Genomic DNA, 21,277 nt, shown 5'->3' with positions numbered 1-21,277 from the left:
CTCCAGACCTCAACCCCATAGAAAATCTGTGGCGGGAGTTGAAAGTCCGTGTTGCTCGGCGACAGCCCCAAAACATCACTGCTCTCGAGAAGATCTGGATGGAGGAATGGGCCAAAATACCAGCTACTGTGTGTGCAAACCTGGTAAAAACCTATAGTAAACGTTTGACCTCTGTTATTGCCAACAAAGGTTATGTTACAAAGTATTGAGTTGTATTTTTGTTATTGACCAAATACTTATTTTCCACCCTGATTTACGAATAAATTCTTTACAAATCCTACCATGTGGATTCATGGATTTTTTTTTTCACATTCTGTCTCTCACAGTTGAAGTGTACCTCTGGTGCAAATTACTGACCTCTGTCATCATTTTAGGTGGGGGAACTTGCACAATCGGTGGCTGACTAAATACTTTTTTGCCCCACTGTAGGACAAGAAGGACAAAAGTGTGCTGATTATATAATGACTTACAAGTTTACAGTCCTTGTAGCTGACCAGTTATAGACAAATGTTTTTTGTTTGTTAAGGCGCTTAACACTGACTAACACTGAAGCATAAAAAGGCTCCTAATCTAAGATATGAACCAGCGCTATGTCAAAAACCTGATATATGGTATGTAAGATATCCTTAAAAATTTTTGAGGACAAGCTGAGGGCCAAAGAAGATGTGTCAGGTTTAAAAATACTATTTACAACAGATTAACAGTATTCAGAAAGCCATGTACTTAAGAAACAAGGAAAAATCCAGCAAAGACCTGATACAGGACCTGAGAGATTCATGTGGACCTTCAGCTGATCATCTACTGTTCAATAAAGCCTCACCAGAAATGGTCTCAGTGGAAGGGTGGCCATCAGGAAGCAATTCTTAAAGGAGGGAAACTGGGAGAAAAGACTGAGCTATGACAGCTACACAAGAACTGTATTGAAAATGAGGGCAAAAGATCTGATGGCGTGATTAATCCAAGTTTTTTTTAATCTGTTCAAATGATTGTGTTTGGAGGAGATCAAGAGAGAAATACAGTGAGTGTCTACAGCCATCTGTAAAACACGGTGGACTCTCTGATACGGTTTGGGCAGCATTTCAGTCAGTGGTGTTGGAGATCTTGTCAAAATTGATGAATTATGAACTCAGAAAAGTACTATCAGATATTGATCCACCACGCAATACCATCTGGAAAACATCAGATTAGAAACAGCTTTCTTTTTCAGCACAACAACGATCCCAAACACACTGCCAATGCAGTAAAATCATACATGGATAGAAAAACACACAGTGGAAAACCATCAGTCATGGATCGGCCTCCCCAGAGCCCGGACCTCAACATTATTGAAGCAGTGTGGGATCATGTTGACAGAGAACAGAACAAAAGGCAGAAACATCCAAAGAAGAGCTTTGAATGTCCTTCAAGAAGCCTGGAGAACTATTCCTGAAGACGACTTAAAGAAATGATGAGAAAGCTGCCTAAGAGAGTTCAGACTGTGCTGAAGAATAAAGATGGTCACACCAAATATTGACTTTCAAGCTAATTACAATTTTACAAACTCTGTTTTTGCCTTATATACTTTTTATCACAAAATATAAGGAAATACATAGTACTGAAAATGTTTTGTCATTGGGCTCTTCCATAACATCCATAAGCCATTTTGCAAACACCGCTGTAATCTTGTTGTCAGTGAAACAATTAGCCTAATTCTGCGAAATGTTGAAAGTCAGTAACCACATGCAGTTCAGTCATTAACTTTTAAAGCTTATGAAAATGTCAGTATAAACATGCAAAAGACAGACATCCACTAGCATGCCTTGATGAAGGCAGCTAATAGTTTCTGGCTCCTTTTCATGTTCTGTTTTTCTTTCAGTTCTTTCTGTTTGACCACAGTCATCTCGCTGCGGATGTCTGTTATTAGAGCTCTGAGGATGCTCCACAGCACACAGAAGACAAACTCTACAGGCTTCTATCTGCCAGTATTGCACCTATGTTGATGAGGAGACTTGTTTGCACAGTGGCTGGCGTTTTGCCTAAAGTCTGTCAGGAAACCTAGGCTGAGTGTTGGAAACAGAGGCTCTCTGTTAGACAGAAGACTCCTGTGTTGATTCCTCATACCACTCTCTCTCTTTCAACCTGAGCTTCAGATAAACAATGTTTAAGAATTTTAAATAGATATCAATTTGGATTAGTGTTTGTGACCACCTGATAAATGAGAGTATTATTATTATTATTATTATTATTATTATTAATAATAATAATAATAATAATAATAATAGTATAGCACTTTGAAAAACAGTTACAAAGTTCTGCACTGTTTATCTTTATTGTCACTGAAAACAAATTAGTGCATCCAAACACTTGAAAACAACAAACTTACTTTCCATGGCTCTATCACTTGTTGTTTGGCACGTTTTGCCGTTCTTATGTGCTTTGCCACTTTCTGCTCTTGGGACTGTACATATCCCACTATTGTCACCACTTATTCAGAAGTTTTTAAAAAAGCCATTGCGAGGTCATAATTTGTGAAGTTGGAAAAAATGTGTTAAGCAAAATGTAAAAGAGTAATAATAAGAATAAATATAAATACAGTGGAACCCCGACTTACGAATACCCCATTTAACGAAAAATTCAAGTTACGAAGGCACTTAACGGCAATATTTCTGCCCGTGTTACGGCAAAATGCCCGTGAAATGAAATCCGCTGGCTCTGATTGGCTGAGCCCAGAATGCCTACAATGCCCACAATGCCTTCTGAATCATGTGACAACCCCCTTGGCTTTCGTACTTGCGCTTCGCTGTTCCACTTGAACGACGTATTGTTGTTGCAGTTAGCAATTAGCCTGTAGCCTATCGTTCACTCAAATGGCGTGATGGGTGCTTACGAAAGACCCTCGGGAACGAATTAATTTCGTAAGTCGGGGTTCCACTGTAAATACATCTCATTAGTTTTAGACAAATAGGTGGTTGACACTTGATTAGCCATTGCTGTGGACCTTTCTTTGGAGTGGGGCATAATATCAGTACAGCAATATATCCTATATCACTTCCTTACATTAGTGATAAAGTTGCACCAAATTTCATTTTTTAAGACATACATGCAATACTTTACTAGTAATGTAAATTATTTTGTATAGAAGTAACACCTGACGTGCTTAATCACTTTTAGGAGTATTTTTTTTTGTCATTACCTGTACACATGTAAGGTTATATCCCATGATCACCACAATACTATCAATGTATTATGAAGATATCATCCTTTAAGTAACTCTGTGATTCCTGCCCCTACTTGCCGAAATAGACACGAAATTTCCAACACCTTTATTTTTTTTAATCTTTATCAAACTAGAAGTCAAAGTATGTCATTAATGTTAAAATATTGTCTATCTCATGCTAGTATCGGTATTTTAATCTATTTGTTTATTCTGGGTTTTAAGATTCACTGCGCAAAAGAAATTGAGATTCATTCGACCGGGCCAAACCTCTGTTGTGTGTCTTTGGTGAACTGTAGCCTCAGTTTCCTGTTCTTAGTTGGAAGGAGCAGCACATGATGTGACGTTCTGCTGAATATGCTTCTAGAGTCAATGTGTTGTGCATTCAGAGATGCTCTTCTGTATTCCTCAATTATGACGAGTGGCCATTTAAAAGTACTGTTGCCTCACTGTCAGTTCAAAGGAGTCTGGCTCTGATCTGTGGCATCAACAAGGCAATTTTGCAAAGAGAACTCACCTGATATTTTCTCTTTTTCAGATCGTTCTCTGTAAAACGTAGAGATGCTTGTGTGGGAAAATCAGTAGATCAGGAGAGTCCACAAATACTCAGTCCAGACCATCTGGCACTAACAACCATGTTACGTTCAAAGTCACCTTTCCTCCTTCTGATTCACAAGGTTCACCGGGTGGTCCTGACTGTGTCTACATGCCTACACATATGTTGCAGCCATGTGACGTGCTGATTAGATATTTGAATTACCGACCAGTTGAACAGGTGTACCTAATAAATTGTCTACTGTGTGGACTTAAACTATATTTATGGAAGTAGTATGTACCTATGTTTCAAGGACTGCATTTACAACGTTTTTAGAGTACTTTTTCAGTTGGCTTCATTCTTTTAGGATGTAAATCACTGCCTCTCAGTTCAGTCTGGCATCAGTGCAACAGAATTATGCAAACAGATCCACCCAGTAGTATATCATCTCTCCGCTTGAGTACATGCGTGTTTGTCTTGTTTTGATGACTGGACAGCACAGCATCTGTAAGCTCTCTGTTCTCGCTCACCCTTCATGGAAACAAGCCCTCATTATTCCTCATGATTTATCCCTGCCATGTCTTGGAGGAGCTTCCTGGAATGCTCTTGCAGTGGTTTGTGCTGTTCGATGGGCTGGCGGGTTGGAAGACACAGGGCGAGGTTTGGCAAGGAAAGGTAGTGGCAGAGAGGAATGATGGGAAGGGGTTGGACGAGGAAAGTACAAGAAGTTTGAATATTTCTCATATAAACAACAATGTTGGAGAATGCTTTATAAAATTGTGTTTACCCGTTTGTGTCTTTTTTCTGTACTAAATTCATGTGGTCCTGTCTGACATATTTACTGCTGCAATTCTACCTAAGCTGCAAGACGAATTTGGTTGAAAAACCTTGAAGTACTAGGAAATCTCTGGTTTGTCAAGCAGTAAAACATTCAAAATATGCACAGAAAGATAATCTCTTGTCACGGTCCGGGGCAGCGGCCGTGTGGAGAGCGGAAGGAGGACTCAAAACGCAGCACTTATTCAGGTGTGAGGGTGATTTATTGATAATATCCAATATAAAGTGGGGATGGTAAAACAGAACTAAGGATGAACTAACTGGGAGAAACTACACAAAGAAATAGCAAACCTGAGCATGAAGGGAGAACAGCAGGGAGAGCACGCAGGGGATTACACCAGGTATGAACACAGACGACGCGACGAGGAGCAGAGGAAAACACACACTAAAGTACACAAAGAGACACTGGGAAATCACACACAGGTGGGAGACACAGCTGGACCTGATTAACCTGATGAGACAGGGGAACACTAACACCAGGGACCAATAGAGGGAGCACAAACCCAAAACCCAGTATCTAAAATCCCAAAACACAAACCATCCCAAAACAGCCCAAGAATAATAAAGAGAATAATAACAATAAGGAACACAAACACAAAGTCACTGAGTCATGGCCGCAGGACCATGACAGTACCCCCCCCCCCCTCCCCCCCCTCAAGGGCTGGCCCCCGACAGCCACAGAAACACACCACCAGATCCGGGCGGGCGGCAGGGGGCCCAGGACGGAGGGACCGGGCCAAGACCAAAGACGGAGGCCCCAGAGTCCCAAACAAATGTTCACAAAAAAAAACTCACAGGGGAGCAGAGTCCAAAACACAGTTCAGGTGGCCGGCCACGAAGAAGGCCGTGGCGGCGCGTAAAGAGTTCGGGAGGCCGTCCACGAAGAAGGCCGTGACGGCGCGCAAAAAGTTCAGGGGGCTGACCGTGCGGAAGGCAACGGCGGCCACTCAGGCGAAGAGGGTCCGGGGGCCGGCCGTGCGGAAGGCAACGGCGGCCGCTCAGGCGAAGAGGGTCCGGGGGTCGGCCGTGCGGAAGGCAACGGCGGCCGCTCAGGCGATGGCGGTCCGGGGGCCGGCCGTGCGGAAGGCAACGGCGGCCGCTCAGGCGATGGCGGTCCGGGGGCCGGCCGTGCGGAAGGCAACGGCGGCCAGTCAGGCGACGGCGCCCGGCCAGTAGCCTAGCCAGTGGTCTAGAAAACGGCCGTTTAGCTCCAGACCCAAACGAGGCTGGGCCAGGCGAGGCTGAAGGCACGGAAGCCGGGGCCGCAGCGGGCGAAGATGCTGAAGACGCTGCTGCAGGCGATGGTGCGGATGCTGAAGACGCTGCTGCAGGCGATGGTGCGGATGCTGAAGACGCTTCTGCAGGCGATGGTGCAGACACGGAGGCTGGACCAGACGAGGATGCAGACACGGAGGCTGGACCAGACAAGGCTGATGAGGATGCTGAAGCTGGACCAGGCGATGCTGATGAGGATGCTGAAGCGGAGGCTGGACCAGGCGATGCTGATGAGGATGCTGAAGCGGAGGCTGGACCAGGCGCAGTGGGTGAAGATGAGGATGCTGTGGCCGAGGATGCGGGCACGAAGTCTGGACCAGACGAGGATGCAGACACGAAGGCTGGACCAGGCGATGCTGAAGCAGAAGCCGAAGCCGGACCAGGCGTGGATGAAGCTGGAGATGAAACCGGGCCAGGCGTGGATGAAGCCGGACCAGGCGTGGATGAAGCTGGAGATGAAACCGGGCCAGGCGTGGATGAAACCGGGCCAGGCGTGGATGAAACCGGGCCAGGCGTGGATGAAACCGGACCAGGCGATGAAGAAGCTGTAGCTGAAGCCGGACCAGGCGATGAAGAAGCCGTAGCTGAAGCCGGGCCGGGCGAGGACGAAGCTGTAGCTGAAGCTGGGCCAGGTGAGGATGAAGCTGGACCAGACGAGGCTGAAGCTGAAGCTGAAGCTGAAGCCGAAGCTGGGCCAGGTGAGGACGAAGCTGGACCAGAACCAGGCGAGGCTGAAGCTTCAGGCTGAGGCGTGGCAGTAGCAGGAGGCGGCGCTGCAGCCACAGGTGGAGAAGCAGCGACAGGTGGAGAAGCAGCCACAGGTGGAGAAGCAGCCACAGGTGGCCGGACGGGATCCTCGGGCCCCCCAGCCGACGTGGCAGTCAGTGTGGCATGAGGCTGGACGGGCTCCTCGGGCCCCCCAGCTAGCGAAGCAGGAGGCTGGACGGGCTCCTCGGGCCCCCCAGCAGGCGAAGCAGGAGGCTGGACGGGCTCCTCGGGCCCCCCAGTAGGCGAAACAGGAGGCTGGACGGGCTCCTCGGGTCCCCCGGCACACATGAAACAAAACCAGTAGGCACGTGGGCCTCTGGCACACATGAAACAAAACCAGTAGGCACGTGGGCCTCTGGCACATATGAAACAAAACCAGTAGGCACGTGGGCCTCCGGCACACATAAGGAGGGCTGCAGCTGCGCAGAGCACTGACCCTGCTCAGGCAGTGACAGCCCGGTGCAGTTCACAGCTGGCATCTTGGCCTCCAGGGGTCCAGAGTAAGCTGAGGGCAGAAACCCAGCCTCTGGGGAAGCCCCGGAGTGAGCAATAGTCTCTAATGTAGCCAGCTTTTGAGGAACAGATCCGTAGTGAAACAGTTTGTCTCCCTGCTCAGAAACAGCGGTGGAAAAACAGTGTGAAAATTGTGGCTTAAGGGAGGCTAATGGTTGAGCTACAGACTGGGAAGCTTGTGGCTGGACACAGAACTGAGCCGGAGAATGGCAATAAAGTCCTGGCTCAGAAGGAGCGGCAGAGACACAGTCTGTCAGTTTTGCAGCGGGTTTGTACACGCCCACTTGGGAAGGATCCGTTACCACGAAGGTAGGTAAGCGATCCATACAGTCTCCCATCCCGCTCTGAATAGCCCCAGAAAACAAAGTCCCGGAAACTGGGGAAAGCAATGCATCCCGCTGACTCACCGCATCGGGCTGCTCAAAAGTGAATGCAGATGGGGGGTGTAGTCCAAGGTCCAAAAGGAGAAACTCCCGCTCCCACGGACATAGCGAGCCTAGAAGCCATGGGAGACCGGTCACCAGACGCTGTAGCCGCCTCTCTATAGCGCGCTGGGACTCCCCGCCCGGGTTTTCCAGCCACAGGTCAATAAGCTCCTGTGTGGCATCGATTAGATTCTCCCGTAGCTCCTTGGACGGGTTAAGCGCTGCTGGGTCCATGTTGTAGTCGCGTCGTACTGTCACGGTCCGGGGCAGCGGCCGTGTGGAGAGCGGAAGGAGGACTCAAAACGCAGCACTTATTCAGGTGTGAGGGTGATTTATTGATAATATCCAATATAAAGTGGGGATGGTAAAACAGAACTAAGGATGAACTAACTGGGAGAAACTACACAAAGAAATAGCAAACCTGAGCATGAAGGGAGAACAGCAGGGAGAGCACGCAGGGGATTACACCAGGTATGAACACAGACGACGCGACGAGGAGCAGAGGAAAACACACACTAAAGTACACAAAGAGGCACTGGGAAATCACACACAGGTGGGAGACACAGCTGGACCTGATTAACCTGACGAGACAGGGGAACACTAACACCAGGGACCAATAGAGGGAGCACAAACCCAAAACCCAGTATCTAAAATCCCAAAACACAAACCTTCCCAAAACAGCCCAAGAATAATAAAGAGAATAATAACAATAAGGAACACAAACACAAAGTCACTGAGTCATGGCCGCAGGACCATGACATCTCTATAAACAGATATCTGCATGTGAACATGCACATTCTGTAAGCTAGGAACAAACTTTTTGGTATCGGAACATTTATGGTCTGCTTATAATCTGAGTTGATTGGCCAATCTTTGACATCAGTCAGTGTGAAGTAAAAAGGAGTATTGTGTTTGCTGAAATGCCAAAAGGTAGCTGACTAGCTTTTGATTAGCATCGTCTATTAGCGTTATTTAATTTAGCTGCCTTTCTAAATAGTGACCAGAAAATGGGATTTGAATTCTTGGCCCAGATAGCTGCAAAGTCCACCAAAACTGCTGAAAAATAATAGTCTGAATCATTTGACTAGCTGATGGATTTCTAAATTGGCAGAAAGGGAATTCCATTGTGTTACGGTTGCTAAGCATACAGGCACAGTATAGCTATAGAGTCAACTCCAAACTGTGGCTGTCATGTTTCTGACTTCCCCAATGTCATAAAAGTCTTGAAATAGTGCCATTAGTCCTTGTGGTTTTAAGGTAAACTCTATTTCAAAAAGACTTTTCAATTGGAGCTGCACAGTAGTTTGATGGCTAGCACTGTTCTGTTCCACCAGCCAACTGGGGCCGATCTGGTGTGGAGTAGGAAGACATGGTGATTCTAACTTGACTGTAGGTTTGAATGTAGACTGTGAACAGACAGTGTTTCTTTTTGACTCACCTTCTATCACTCACTATTTTGTATTACACAAACTATTGTATTTAATTGTTAGCAACTATCAAACTCCCTGAGCCTGGTTCTGCTGGAAGTTTCTTCTTGTTAAATGGGAGATTTTCCTTCCCACTGTTGCCAAGTGCTTGTTCATAGGGTGTTTTCTGACTGTATATTATTGTTGGGTTTTTACCTTACAATATAAAGCACATTGAGGTGATTCTTGTGAATTGTTGCTATATGAATAAAACGGAATTGAAGTGCCTTAAATTGACAGAATATGGGCAAGACTACAGATGTCATATATGTAAATGAGACTTAAAAAAAAGAACAAAAGCCCACCTAAAGTTAAGTTGTTTTGGGGGATATTCTTTGTTAGCAAACATTAAATCAAAAATATTATCTCAATATTATAGAGATACTATTCTGAGGACAGTTTTCTGCTGCTAATGCAGTTGCTCTACATGTATCTTGATACATGCTCAATCATCCAGGTAAAGATCCAAAAAGATGATTCTGTTTATCTGGATGTAGCGTTTTATCCCACTGAAAATGCTACGCTACTTTTTGGGATACTCTGCAGGTAGAGACAATCTCTAACCGCCACCATCCAGACTGTCCATGCCAGGCAATACCAAGTTTTTGTTGTTCACTTATCGCTGCTATCAGCTGAAGCTGAACAATGTGCTCTAGCAATCAGGCTTTTCCACTTCCTGTAGTTGTAGATGTTCACAGATTCTGGAGCTGCAGCAAGGGTAAAACAGAATGTCAAGGAAGTGAGTCATGATTGCATTCAAAGAATAAAATAATGAGGCCATTTTAAAACCAAACAAGCATATTCTGGTTCATGTATTCATCTTTTGTCACTAGTTTCTCAGCCACATATGCCCTATTTATAATTTTTCATTTATTCTGTCTCAAATAGGGTGAGAAGAAGAAACTTGGCTTTTGGTTAACAGGCCCAAGTTTTGAAAGTGCAGCCTTGTCTTAAAGCTGCTCAGGTTTGGCAGAAGATCTGGCAATCCAGTCGTTATTTTTAGGAACTCTAATCTCTCCTTTGTCATGTGAAAGAAAATCTTGGGGATATTACTGCTGTGAGGAGACTTCGACAGTCCCATTTCATCTCTTCTGGCAAGAAATCCATGTCAGTCAGCCTGAGCTTACATAACATAGGCAGCATTTCAGAGCAAAACTTTAAACTGATATCAGAAAGCTCTTGGGAACTTTATCCACAACAGAAAGATACTTTTACTTAGACAAAAAAACAATGTCCTTTAAGCACAGTTTGCAAGAGTCTATGGATGTGCATTCCTACCTCAGTTAAGCCTAACAAAAGCTAAGCTGGGTCTCCTCCAGTGAAGAGTTTTGAGGTCAAGGGTTTTTGAGGTCTGAGCTTATAATCCTGGCATCCAAACATTTTAATCCACATCCAAACATGTGTGGATGTGTGAAAACTGGGAGAGTCCTGTAATTAGACCTCTGGCAAATGACATGGTCTATAAAATGCAACACAGAAGCTCTTTAATGTCATAAGATGCATGGTTAGAACCCCGTTTTATCACCTCCTGTAAAACTTGGCGCTATTTATGTAACTTAGAAAGTGTGTGTTTGTCTGTAGTGCAGAAATTCAGATCGACTCATGGAAACACTCTTGCTTCTCTGTAAACTTTGGCTACATTTGCAGAGAACCACTAAAACCAAACCATTTCAGTTTAACTACATTTGCATTAGCTAATACCTACCGTGTAACCTTTGTAGCTGCACTGACTAACAGCTAGACAGTAGCCAGGCATAAAAGAGCCACAGGGTTAGCATTCTTGCTAATTTAAATATTTATTTTATCCACAAACATGGAAACATTTCCTCCAAATTAAGCCCCATTATGCTTGCACATGCAACCTGTGACACAACACAGAACCATAAAATGTAATACTTACACTTGAAGGGTCAATAACTCGCTGTGGTCTTTTTCTAAATAAATGCTAAGAAATATGCACCAACGGAAAAACAGGAGAAGAGGTAGTGGGGGGATAGGAAACAAATACAAACAGGTTTTCTACAGGAAGTTTCACCTTTTCCTATTGTTTCAGCTTACTTCCTTTGCTTCTGTATTAATTGTTTGCAAAAATAATTATAGAGAGGGAACTTCTCATTCAGTTTTTATATGGCCCAGCTGTGCTCCACACACAAGACTACAATAACTGTGAAGCGTACAACCAAACAAAATCACACCACGTTTGTTTCATGTTTGTTAAAACTTTAAAATGCTTCAAAATTATGTCTCTGAAAGTCACAAATGATCAGCTACATGCTAAGTGGTGTGGCCTTACTCCTGAGAAGTATTCCTGAAAGCCACTGCTTACAAACGCTAGTTTTCCTGGGCTTGTCAGAAGCATGTTTTTGCAATTCTTCTTATTATGTGGAGTATTTTATGTCTTTGTTTCATAGAAATACATAACTAATGAAAGAACACTATAAAAAAGATCTTGGCTCAGATTCATAAAGAAGATAGGATGTCACCATATTTGATCTAAACCTAATACAGAGTGATGTAACAGTTTGGCCACAAGTTCAGTCCATTTCAGTTGCCACTGCAGACCAAATCTGTTAGTTTACTAGCACTGGCGAACAGCAGCTAACAGAAGTTATCAGTAAGCTAAGCTCACCTAAGCAATGCTGCCATGAATCAGAAGTGAGCTTCTCTGACTCACTGACCAGGGTCAGACTGCTTTCACAAGGTTTTACAGCCTCTTGCAGAGCAAATAAAAGGTGGACACTTCTCATCCAGCATTGACAGCTGAGGTAAACAGCAGATTGACAACTTTCCACAAAAAGGCGAATCCAAATCAGATTCAAGCAGTAGTAGAAACATGCTGGTCGGTGTTATGGGGTACAGTCTAAATTTAATATTTTTGATCTCTCTTGGCTGAGTAAAGCATGTTTGTCCTATAGCATCCACTGCAGGTAGGATTAAGCGCCTGAACTGGGAGGGGTGAGGAGACAGAACTCAATTGTAATCTACTGAACTCAAACAGTGACCATGGATAAGCAGAAGAAAATGGATGGATAGATGGATGCTGAAAGCTATGAATTCTGTCTCTTTTAACAGATTCCAAACAAGCTTTATTTTGATCTTAACTACATGGCTATATGTAGACGTTCCATTACTTCATCTTGCAAAACTGCAATGCCACTGTGTAGACAAAAGCTTTCCAAAGAAAGACATTTCAAAAGTATTCAAAAGCAACTTTGTCGTTCTTTGCACTAAAACAACCTGTCTCCAAGAACGCATTTTTCCTTGACGCAAACACTCATGCACTGATGTGCAAGGTGAAAAAGGATATATCAGCTATTGCACTAACGCTGGTAATAAGTGACCTCAAATTCACTTTTTCAAATTTAGCACAGAACAGCCTTTCATGGCTCCTTTTAGTGGTGTTGTTGTACAGGCTTTTTCCTTCTAAGGTTCTCCTCTTTTATCTGCTTTATCTCCCAAAAGGGAGAAAGTGGAGCAAGACCAAAAACACAGTAAGACGTGCACAGAAGCAGGGATGGGGAGCGTACAAGAATGTTGGTATGGAAAAGAGAGCATCAAGCCAAGCATGAAAGTGAGAGAGAGACAGAGGGGTAGCAGAGGTGAGGCAGAGAGAAAGTGATGAGACACACACATGCACAAAGTTGCCAGAGCCAAGCCTCCTCATTCCTCAGCAGCCCTCACAGAAGCTACTCTGTTTCCCTGGTGCAAACGCGTCACATCAAAGAGCCATCACAGCACGTCTCCATAGCAACACCCTTCAGCAGTATAGATGCAGCGCAGTAGTTGGGAGATAGCGTTGGCAGACAAATGGTACGGACGGTCTAATAACCGGGCGCTAGCAGATGACTGATGGCCCTATTTACCATTCCTTCTCTGAAGGTCAAGAGCTAAGTTCATCCCATGAGCTTGAAACCCCGAAGGAGTCAGCCAAATATTTTTCTACAAGTATTTTAGAACAGAAGGATCTTGAGATGGCCTGTTTGTTGACCTTATGTTTCTTTGCTCTGGAGTCAGTGTGCATGTCTGCGCATTTTTATAGGCAAAAGTACAACTGTAGCTTTTCTTCAAGTCAGAGTGAAAAATGTTCTGTTTGCATACTATTTGTGCATTTTAAGGCAGCATGATGGTGCAGTGGTTAGCACTGTTGCCTTTGAAACAACCGGCTGGCCAGGCGCCTTGCACTGGAGATTGCATGTTCACCCAGGGCTTCCGTGGGTTTCCTCAAGTACTCTCAGCTTCCACCCACAGTCCGTGCATGGGTTAGATTAATTAGCAATTCTAAAATGACTGTAGATGTGAAAGTGAGCGTGATCTGTCTTTCTGTGTTAGCCCTGTCATGTACCCATAACCTGTCCAGGTTGTTTTCTGCCTTTTGCCCTACAACAAATTCTGAATTGGACAAGTCAAAGAAAATGAAACAAAAGTATATTCAAATTAAACATGTAAGCTCGGTCTGTTTTTGAGTTTTTCTTCCCGTTAAAAGGGAGTTTTTCCTTCCCACTGTCGCCAAAGTGCTTACTTATAGAGGGTCAAATGATTGTTGGGTTTTCCTCTGCATCTATTATTGTACAATCTACTGTACAATATAAAGCGCCTTGAGGCGACTGTTGTTGTGATTTGGCGGTATATAAATAAAATTGAATTGAATTGAAAATGTAGACTTGAGGGCAAACTTAATAAACAATTGACTAACTTTTATTTAGGCATGGGAAAAATCCCAAACAGCAGAAACAGAAACTCTAGTGATGAATAAAGCATTCAGGTAGACACACAGTGCAATCAGTGCAACAGAACAAGGTACTGCGAAAAACTGAGGGTTCAATGCACACAATGTAATTAGAGAGGACACAGCTCCTCCCTAATTACACAAGACACAGCTGGTGAAAACATGACACAGGTGAACAAAGTCGTATGGTTACGGTGTAACCTTGGTTCTCTTAGTGAGAGACTGTCTCTTCACACTGTTACATATTCCATATGTACGGAGTACAACCCCCCTTAGTCGTGGCGTGTGGATATTTCTTTTAAGACACTCCAGCATGCCCGGCTCGGCCCCACAGCTCACGTATAAAACAGCTGTGCAGACGTGACACCGGTGATAGTTTGATCGGGACGCGTCTCCGAGCAGCCTGATGGTGGAGAGATAGTCTCTCACTAAGAGAACCAAGGTTACACCGTAACCGTACGTTCTCTAGCATATCGAGACTATCACTCCACACCGTTACATATTCCATATGTACGGGGTATCTCTGTAAGACACCCCGCGAGGAGACAGTGCAATCGAACTGCTGAGAGTGAAGGTGCCGGGAGTCAGTGATAACACACCAATAGAGACACCACCCTGGTCAGGGCTTCGCAATGTGAAGGCCGAGCCAGGGGGCGGAGGCAGCAGTCTGCAGAGGCTAGACTGGCTTGAACTGGTCATGCAGGATGCAGGACCGCAAGTGATCGGCCGCTCAAGGTCAGCTCGGGAACCGCGAGGCAGACCGCCAGGGCACGCGGCACATCGAGCTGCCAAGTAGCATCCCGCTGGTCGCATAGGCCTATGACATGCGGGCAATGCCAGACAGAGAGTTGGCGCTACAGGCTGGAGAACTCTCACTCGCCACAGCGAGGCCTGAGTGGCGTGTAAGCCGGCGAAACGGGCAACAAGCCAGGGGAACACAGCCAGCAACTGCAGGTGAAGCTTGGGATGTGACCCATCCATCCTAAAAGCCGAAGCCGCCCCGAGCTGTAGACAGACAGGGAGGGGGGGCTGGCAGCCTAGCCTGTGTAAGTGGAGGGCTGAGCAAGGCGATGACATGAAGGTCCACCCCCAGCACCGTCACCACGTGCTTGTCCGCTGACAGAGGAGCCTCAAGAGTGAACTCACAACGAGACACTCGAGGTCAGACACAAAGTCCCAGCTACTGGGTGTCCCCATGCTGGCCGTGTAAGTCCGTGACACACAGGCAAGCACCAACAGGGAGCCAGCAGTGCAAGCTGGGGACCTCTCACTCACTGGCTGAAATGTCAGACACAACAAGTTCCGACAAGCGCAACCCATGGCACGCGATTGGAGCGACGGAATGCCAGAAGCACATGCAGTCGGCTAGGACGAGCCTGTGCGTACGCTCCCCAAGGATCTCCAGCTGGAGCCTTCGGCTTCTGCCTAGGGCCCAAACCTGGAATCCCAGGACCAGAGAGAGGAGAGGAAGCGTAGCTCACTGAGCCACTGAGAGGGGACCCTACTAGGTGCGCAATCCTGCAAGAAGCGGGCAACCCCAGACAGGGAGCTAGCGCCACAGGCTGGGGAACACTCACTTGGCCGGAAGGTCGCCGGTTCGATCCCTGGGCTCTCTGTCCTGGTCGTTGTGTCCCTGGGCAAGACACTTTACCCTACTTGCCTACTGGTGTTGGCCTGAGGGGCCGATGGCGCGATATGGCAGCCTCGCTTCTGTCAGTCTGCCCCAGGGCAGCTGTGGCTACAACTGTAGCTTGCCTCCACCAGTGTATGAATGTGAGAGTGACTGAATAGTGGTATTGTAAAGCGCTTTGGGTGCCTTGAAAAGTGCTATATAAATCCAATCCATTATTATTATTATTATTACTTGCTGGTTGAGGCATCAGACACAGCGAAGACCGACCAGCGGGCAAGCCGGTGAATGCGGCAATACGCCAAGGGAGCTCAGCCTGCAGCCGCAGCAGCCTATATGCCAGACAGAGACTGGTTAAAGGAGGCCAGTCTCTGTCTGGCCATCCACTGAGTGGATGGCCGAGGTAGGACAAGGCTCAGGGCCTGTCCCAGGAGCAGAGCAGCTGACCTGCACCATCCAAGACAGGGGAGGGGCTGGTGGCACAGGCCACTGAGGGCCCAAGTGAGGACCAACCCAAGGTTCGTCAGGGCATAGCAGCCACTCTGTGCCATCCGTAGACAGGGGGCCAGCAAGAGTGGGCCTGATGAGACACTGGCGGACAGTTGGGGGGTGTCAGCTCACTTTGCACCTGCTGGCCATGTGACCCGCGACACAGCAGCAACGCACTAGACAGAGAGCCAGCGCTGCGTGCTGGAGAACACTCACTCACTGGCTGACGTATCAGACACAGCGAGGTCTATGGGCTCAAATTGTGGTCATAAATATTTTGTACTTACCAATTCCCTACTGTTTATTCCCCACAGTTTTAAGCAGGCCAACAGCGAACGCTTGATACGCTGAAGCCGTATCCCCTCTGTGTTAACACATATAGCAGCCGAGCTGCACTTTGCCCAGGCGACAGCGTTTGCTTGAACGCTGAAGCCGTGTCCCTGCCGTGTTTCCTCACTGTAGCCGAGCTACTCGCTAGCCAGCTAGCCTTTTTTTTCGAGGCGATAAGCCGGGGAAGGGAGACCAACCAAGGGGATTCAAAGGGCCAGCTAGGGGGAACCAAGCTAAGGGATACCAGGGCATACCAGGGGAATACTGGGGAGAGGCAGCACCCATGGAGGATGCCGAAACACGCTCCTGATGGATGCACATACATACAGCACTCTCAAGGCACTCACACACACACACAACACAAGTGGAGATCAAACAATCACGGGTGTCACATCTGCACAGCTGTTTTATACGTGAGCTGTGGGGCGTAGCCGGGCGTGCCGGAGTGTCTTAAAGAAATATCCACACGCCACGACCAAGGGGGGTCGTAACCCGTACATATGGAATATGTAACGGTGTGGAGAGATAGTCTCGATATGCTAGAGAACTAACTAATGAGACAAGAGGAAGCAAAATCAAACAAGGCAAACAGCACAGCAGACTAGCAAAAATAAAACAGGAAGTAACGAACACTGAGACAGTGACATTGACATACAAACTTGACACAGAAGGGAATGCCAAGAAATAACAAAACCCTATACAAACTAACGCCTAAGCAAATTACTAACTGAAACCGATTTACTGAAACCAAAACCCAGGATTAAGAAGTTTTTTAAATAATAATAATAATAATAGTTCATATAAAGGTATGGCCATAACGAAAGCAACACAAGAAATGTTTTAATAGTATTGACATATTGGTTTTTATAGTAATATCAATTAATACTGATGAATGTGAACTGATGAGAGTTTTCTGCAGTGCAAAAAACCCCCAGGAAAGTTACTCTTTCTTTCTTCCCACTCTGCCTCTCAGTTTCTGTCAAGCATGTGTCAGCAACTACAGAGAGTCTATGAGGAACAGGAGAGAGGAGGAAAAAGAGAGAGAGAGAGAGAGAGATAGGCTGTAGGAGCGAGTGAGCAGAGGGAGGGATACAGAGGGATACAGTTACTGTCTGCCCCCAGACGTCTTTTGCTCTCTCGTTTTGGGTACCGGAATCATAAGGAGCCCCAAGCCACTCTCTTGGCCTTATATAGCGTGTTTCAACATTTCTTGGCAGTTGAAAAGAGAAATCAAAGCCAGCAGTATAAAGAGTGTATCCTGGTCCAGTCCAAGCTGCACAGACATCCACATGTGAGCACTCATATACACAGAATCGAGTTCAGTAGCAGTTCTGGCACGCGTTTGGAGGAGGAAAGTGTCTGTATTTGGTACTCCCTCTGTTGCCCTCTCTCTCCTAGAGAGGGAGGGGGGTCTGAGGGCAGGGAGAATGCAGAGGTAGAAACAAGGCAGAGGGGGAGAGAAGAGAGAGCGTGAGAAAAAGTGGCACCAGTGTGCAGGTAAGAGCAGACTTTAAGATGCACAGACTGATTCATTTGCAATGTACTTGGTCTGCAATTCGAATAAATGGTGTGTTTAGCAAGTTTGTTGGGTTATAAAATTATTTCTTTTGTGGCTTAAAAAGTCTTGAGATGAGAATTGTTTCTCTAAACTCGTAAAGAAGCTGCTGCAGTTGCTGGGTTATGTATCTACAAGCAAGAGGGATGTTTTTGGATGTCATTTCAGTTAAAGCTGATTTTCTCTGTATGTTTTGGATGTAGGCTACTCTCCCACATGCTCATGGGAAAGTTGGTCCCATGGGAAGTGGGACAGGCAGAGTTCATGTAAGTTGCAATTTTCTTTGGGGGGGGCTCAGGAACCTTTTTATGACTGGACAAGCGGAGATTTGTAGCAGCAAAGTCAGGGAGCAACGCAGGTGGGCGAACACGTGTTTTCTCTCTCAGCATGACCTGCATCTGCTGTGGTAATGCAAGAGCAAAACAGAGCAGTTCTTAGGTAAAACCTTTGCAGAAAAGTAACGGCATCTTCCCTTTTTTCCTTTAGTTTTCTTCTCTTTGTTTATCTTTCGTTGAGTGAGGATGCAGAGTGATGGTAGTCATTCAGCTCTGACCTTGAGCTAACACAAGGATGGCAGTTAAACACAGGTGGTCAGGATGTTGCTAAAGCTTAAAGAGACTAACAAAAGAGATAAACGGTTAAAGTTAAACCCTTTTTAGACTATAAATCATTTTAATGAGAACTTATTGAAATCTATTTCAATACATTACATCACATTGCATGTATTGTGTTCTTGCCCTGTGATTGCACCAATAAAAGGGGAAGTTGACCCTTCCATACCATATATCCACCTAAAATATTTTGGTAGATATTAACTGAAGAGATATCTGCCTTCTCTTGAAGATAGTAAAACTTTAAAGGCACTTGCTTTGTGGAGCTCAAAGCAACTAATTAAATACAAAATAAGCATGGATCTACTCATGACAACTGCTAGCAAGCTACACTATAAGAATTGTGACATAACTAGATAATTATATTTGGAAAACACGTTGCTTCTGAGTGTTTTTTTAAAGACTTTCACCCTTCCGTTGGCTTCGGTTCAAAATGAGCCCTTTGGCCTGTTTGCCAAATGGGTCATTCCAACCCCTGCCTAGGACATCAAAAGGCATGTACCATTTCTATAACTGATGTAACCAAAGCTGGGTCACCAGTACTAAAACAGTGGAGTGAATAGATGGATAAACAGCACTACTGTCCAGAAGACAAATGTGTCAATTTGATCTAGAGTTAATTGCCCCTTTAAATTGATCGTAAGTCTCAAAGGAAAATGTTTTTCTGCTTTCGTTCTCTTGCCCTAATCCTCCTATCTTTTATTTAGCATAAGGTATAAGTCTGTTTTCCCTTTAGGTTTATCATGTTTTGACTTATCAGAGAAGTGAAACTTTCATGGATGTCACTGAACTTTATTTCCCAACTACAAATTCCTCTCAGATTTCTGTGCAGGTACAGCCTTTATTTTCCTATGTCATGCATCAGAGTTGTTTTCTAGATCGAAGATGTTATCCACTGTAAGTGTGCCTGGTAGAACCACTGTGATGCATCAGCTCTCAAGTATGTGCTGGGAAGTATTATAAAAGCAGTAGTGACCAGAGAGGATGGCATTTAACATGTAATCCCACAAGAGGACGTGGCTGAAATAGCAACGACTCGGCATGCTCGCTTACTTCTGTCAATAAGTGAGGGGCTAGAGAGGAAAACCCAAAAGCAAGTTTAGATTAAAAGGAAAGTTCACTACCAGAAAACACAAACAATCTACTTTGACATTTACTCTGTAAGGAGAGTGCAGACAGATGCATAAACTGAGGCCTAATTTATAGCAAAGGAGTGTTCACCAATTCTTCTAGTAAGCCTATATTTCATTGCATTTTTCTGCATGTATATCATTGATTTTGGCTTGGCGTTGTTTCTTTATTCTTGCTTCACTGTGCCATTAGTGGTTAAACGGCATCCTGCGGCCACACTTAATTAAACAGGAAGTGATAGGCAAACGGTGTAAGGAACAGGCACATTTGCACGCTCCAATACTGGCGCAGTCCACTAATGATGAAAACATGATTGTTTTCGACCTCCACAGAAGCTCAGTCTTTGAAGTGTTATTGCATGTTATTAAATCTGTGCCAAATGTGAAACCTCTTCCACTACTGAAGCCGCGATCAAATGACCTAACCTTTATGGTGTGCGATCATACCCCCTGTGTGTAAAACTCCAAGATGGACTTTGATAGTTGGAGGTTTTCACCCTGTGTCCAAAGTGAACCACAGTTGCACATCTGATATTCATCACTGCTATGTTTAATGGGATATTTTGTCGTCTGCAGCTTGCAGTGATTGGGTTGTAACCGTACAAAGGGGTGATGTAGCCAAGCCACTCACTGTGGGTTGACCATGATCAAATAGCTGCTTCCTCGGAGATCCATGGTCTTTGGCCTCCTGCTCGTCCACTCAGGCCTCAAACATAACATCAGCATCTTGGTTTCGAGGTGAAATAATGCAGTGCCTTCTCTGGTGAAGGCAATTCAGTGAGATGGATCTCGTAAATAACCTCCTGGGTGTTGTGGTAAACTTTGTCTGAACCATTTAGGGTTGACGCTAACACTTATGCTTGTTGGACAAGTTTTACGCTTACTTATGGTGTGTTAGCCATGTGGTAGTGATTTTGTTCTCGTGTACAAAAGAAAAAACTTGTTCTTTTGTTATTCACGAGATTTAAACAGTGGATTTGGCATGAAAAAAAATGGAAAGCTGTCGCTTGATGGATTTCGTGTTTTCATCCTGTCACGGTCTGATTGTTTGTTCAACCATCACAGGATGGTTTTCATGGAAGCTTATGTTTGTGCGATGCTATCAGGCATTGATGGAGTGCAAAACAGCTGGTGAATAGCGTGTTTTACTTTGCAAAAACAATTATTTAGACGTTCTATGTACACACCACCCTTTTCCATCCTGTTTGGATTCTCTCTGAAGCTGTTCACCTCAGACTGAAGGTTTTCAAAATGTCCTTTTCCAAATTTAGATATCCACTGAACAGCTCAGTCAAAATTCCATGTTTACAAAGTGGATTGTCCATTTTAAAGGATATTGAATCATGACTTTGATGCAATGGCTCTTATAAGTGATGGAGAGCATTTTAGTGACAAATTATCCCCATGCAGTATTCTCCTTTGGCAGCAGCGAGTCCTTTATTTTGCCATTATTTTACTACAGTTTGTTTTAAGTCTCCTTTCAGATATTATTTAACCACAGGCGACGTTCAGTGCTGCCAGCAAGCCGCTGCCAGCAACACAGTGCCACCCAGTTGAACATGGAGCATTACACACTTGACATTATGTCAAAATGTCAAACCGGGAAAGCAGGAACATGCACTCCAGCATCACAGGACTCAGCGGATTTATTAGGCCTCCAAGTAAAACAGAAACCCAGCCGATGTATAAATCCCCCCAAAAGGCCTGTTTGAGCTCCAGTCCTTATTTGGCCCCCGTTTGGAAAGTGAAGAATTTAGTTTCTCAGGCAAACTGCCATCGATGCGGCAGTGACTC

General features: G+C 45.2%; 1 protein-coding gene across 6 annotated transcripts in view; it reads left to right on the top strand.

The window, feature by feature from the left end:
- Positions 1-21,277, top strand: part of tns1a (tensin 1a) — a 126,967-nt gene that overhangs the window by 37,070 nt on the left and 68,620 nt on the right. Inside the window, exon 1 of one of the 6 annotated variants that reach the window (XM_024798867.2) lies at positions 17,625-17,684. The exons of the other annotated variants lie outside the window; for them this stretch is intronic. The gene's annotated coding sequence lies outside the window, so the exon portion shown is untranslated. Of the gene's footprint in view, positions 1-17,624; positions 17,685-21,277 lie in introns of those variants that run through there. 6 annotated transcript variants of the gene reach the window in all.

This window comes from Maylandia zebra, linkage group LG23, assembly GCF_041146795.1.
Source record: "Maylandia zebra isolate NMK-2024a linkage group LG23, Mzebra_GT3a, whole genome shotgun sequence".
Classification (NCBI taxonomy): Eukaryota; Metazoa; Chordata; class Actinopteri; order Cichliformes; family Cichlidae; genus Maylandia; species Maylandia zebra.
The sequence above is the reverse complement of the archived record's forward strand: the minus strand, read 5'-3'. Positions and strand labels throughout refer to the sequence as shown.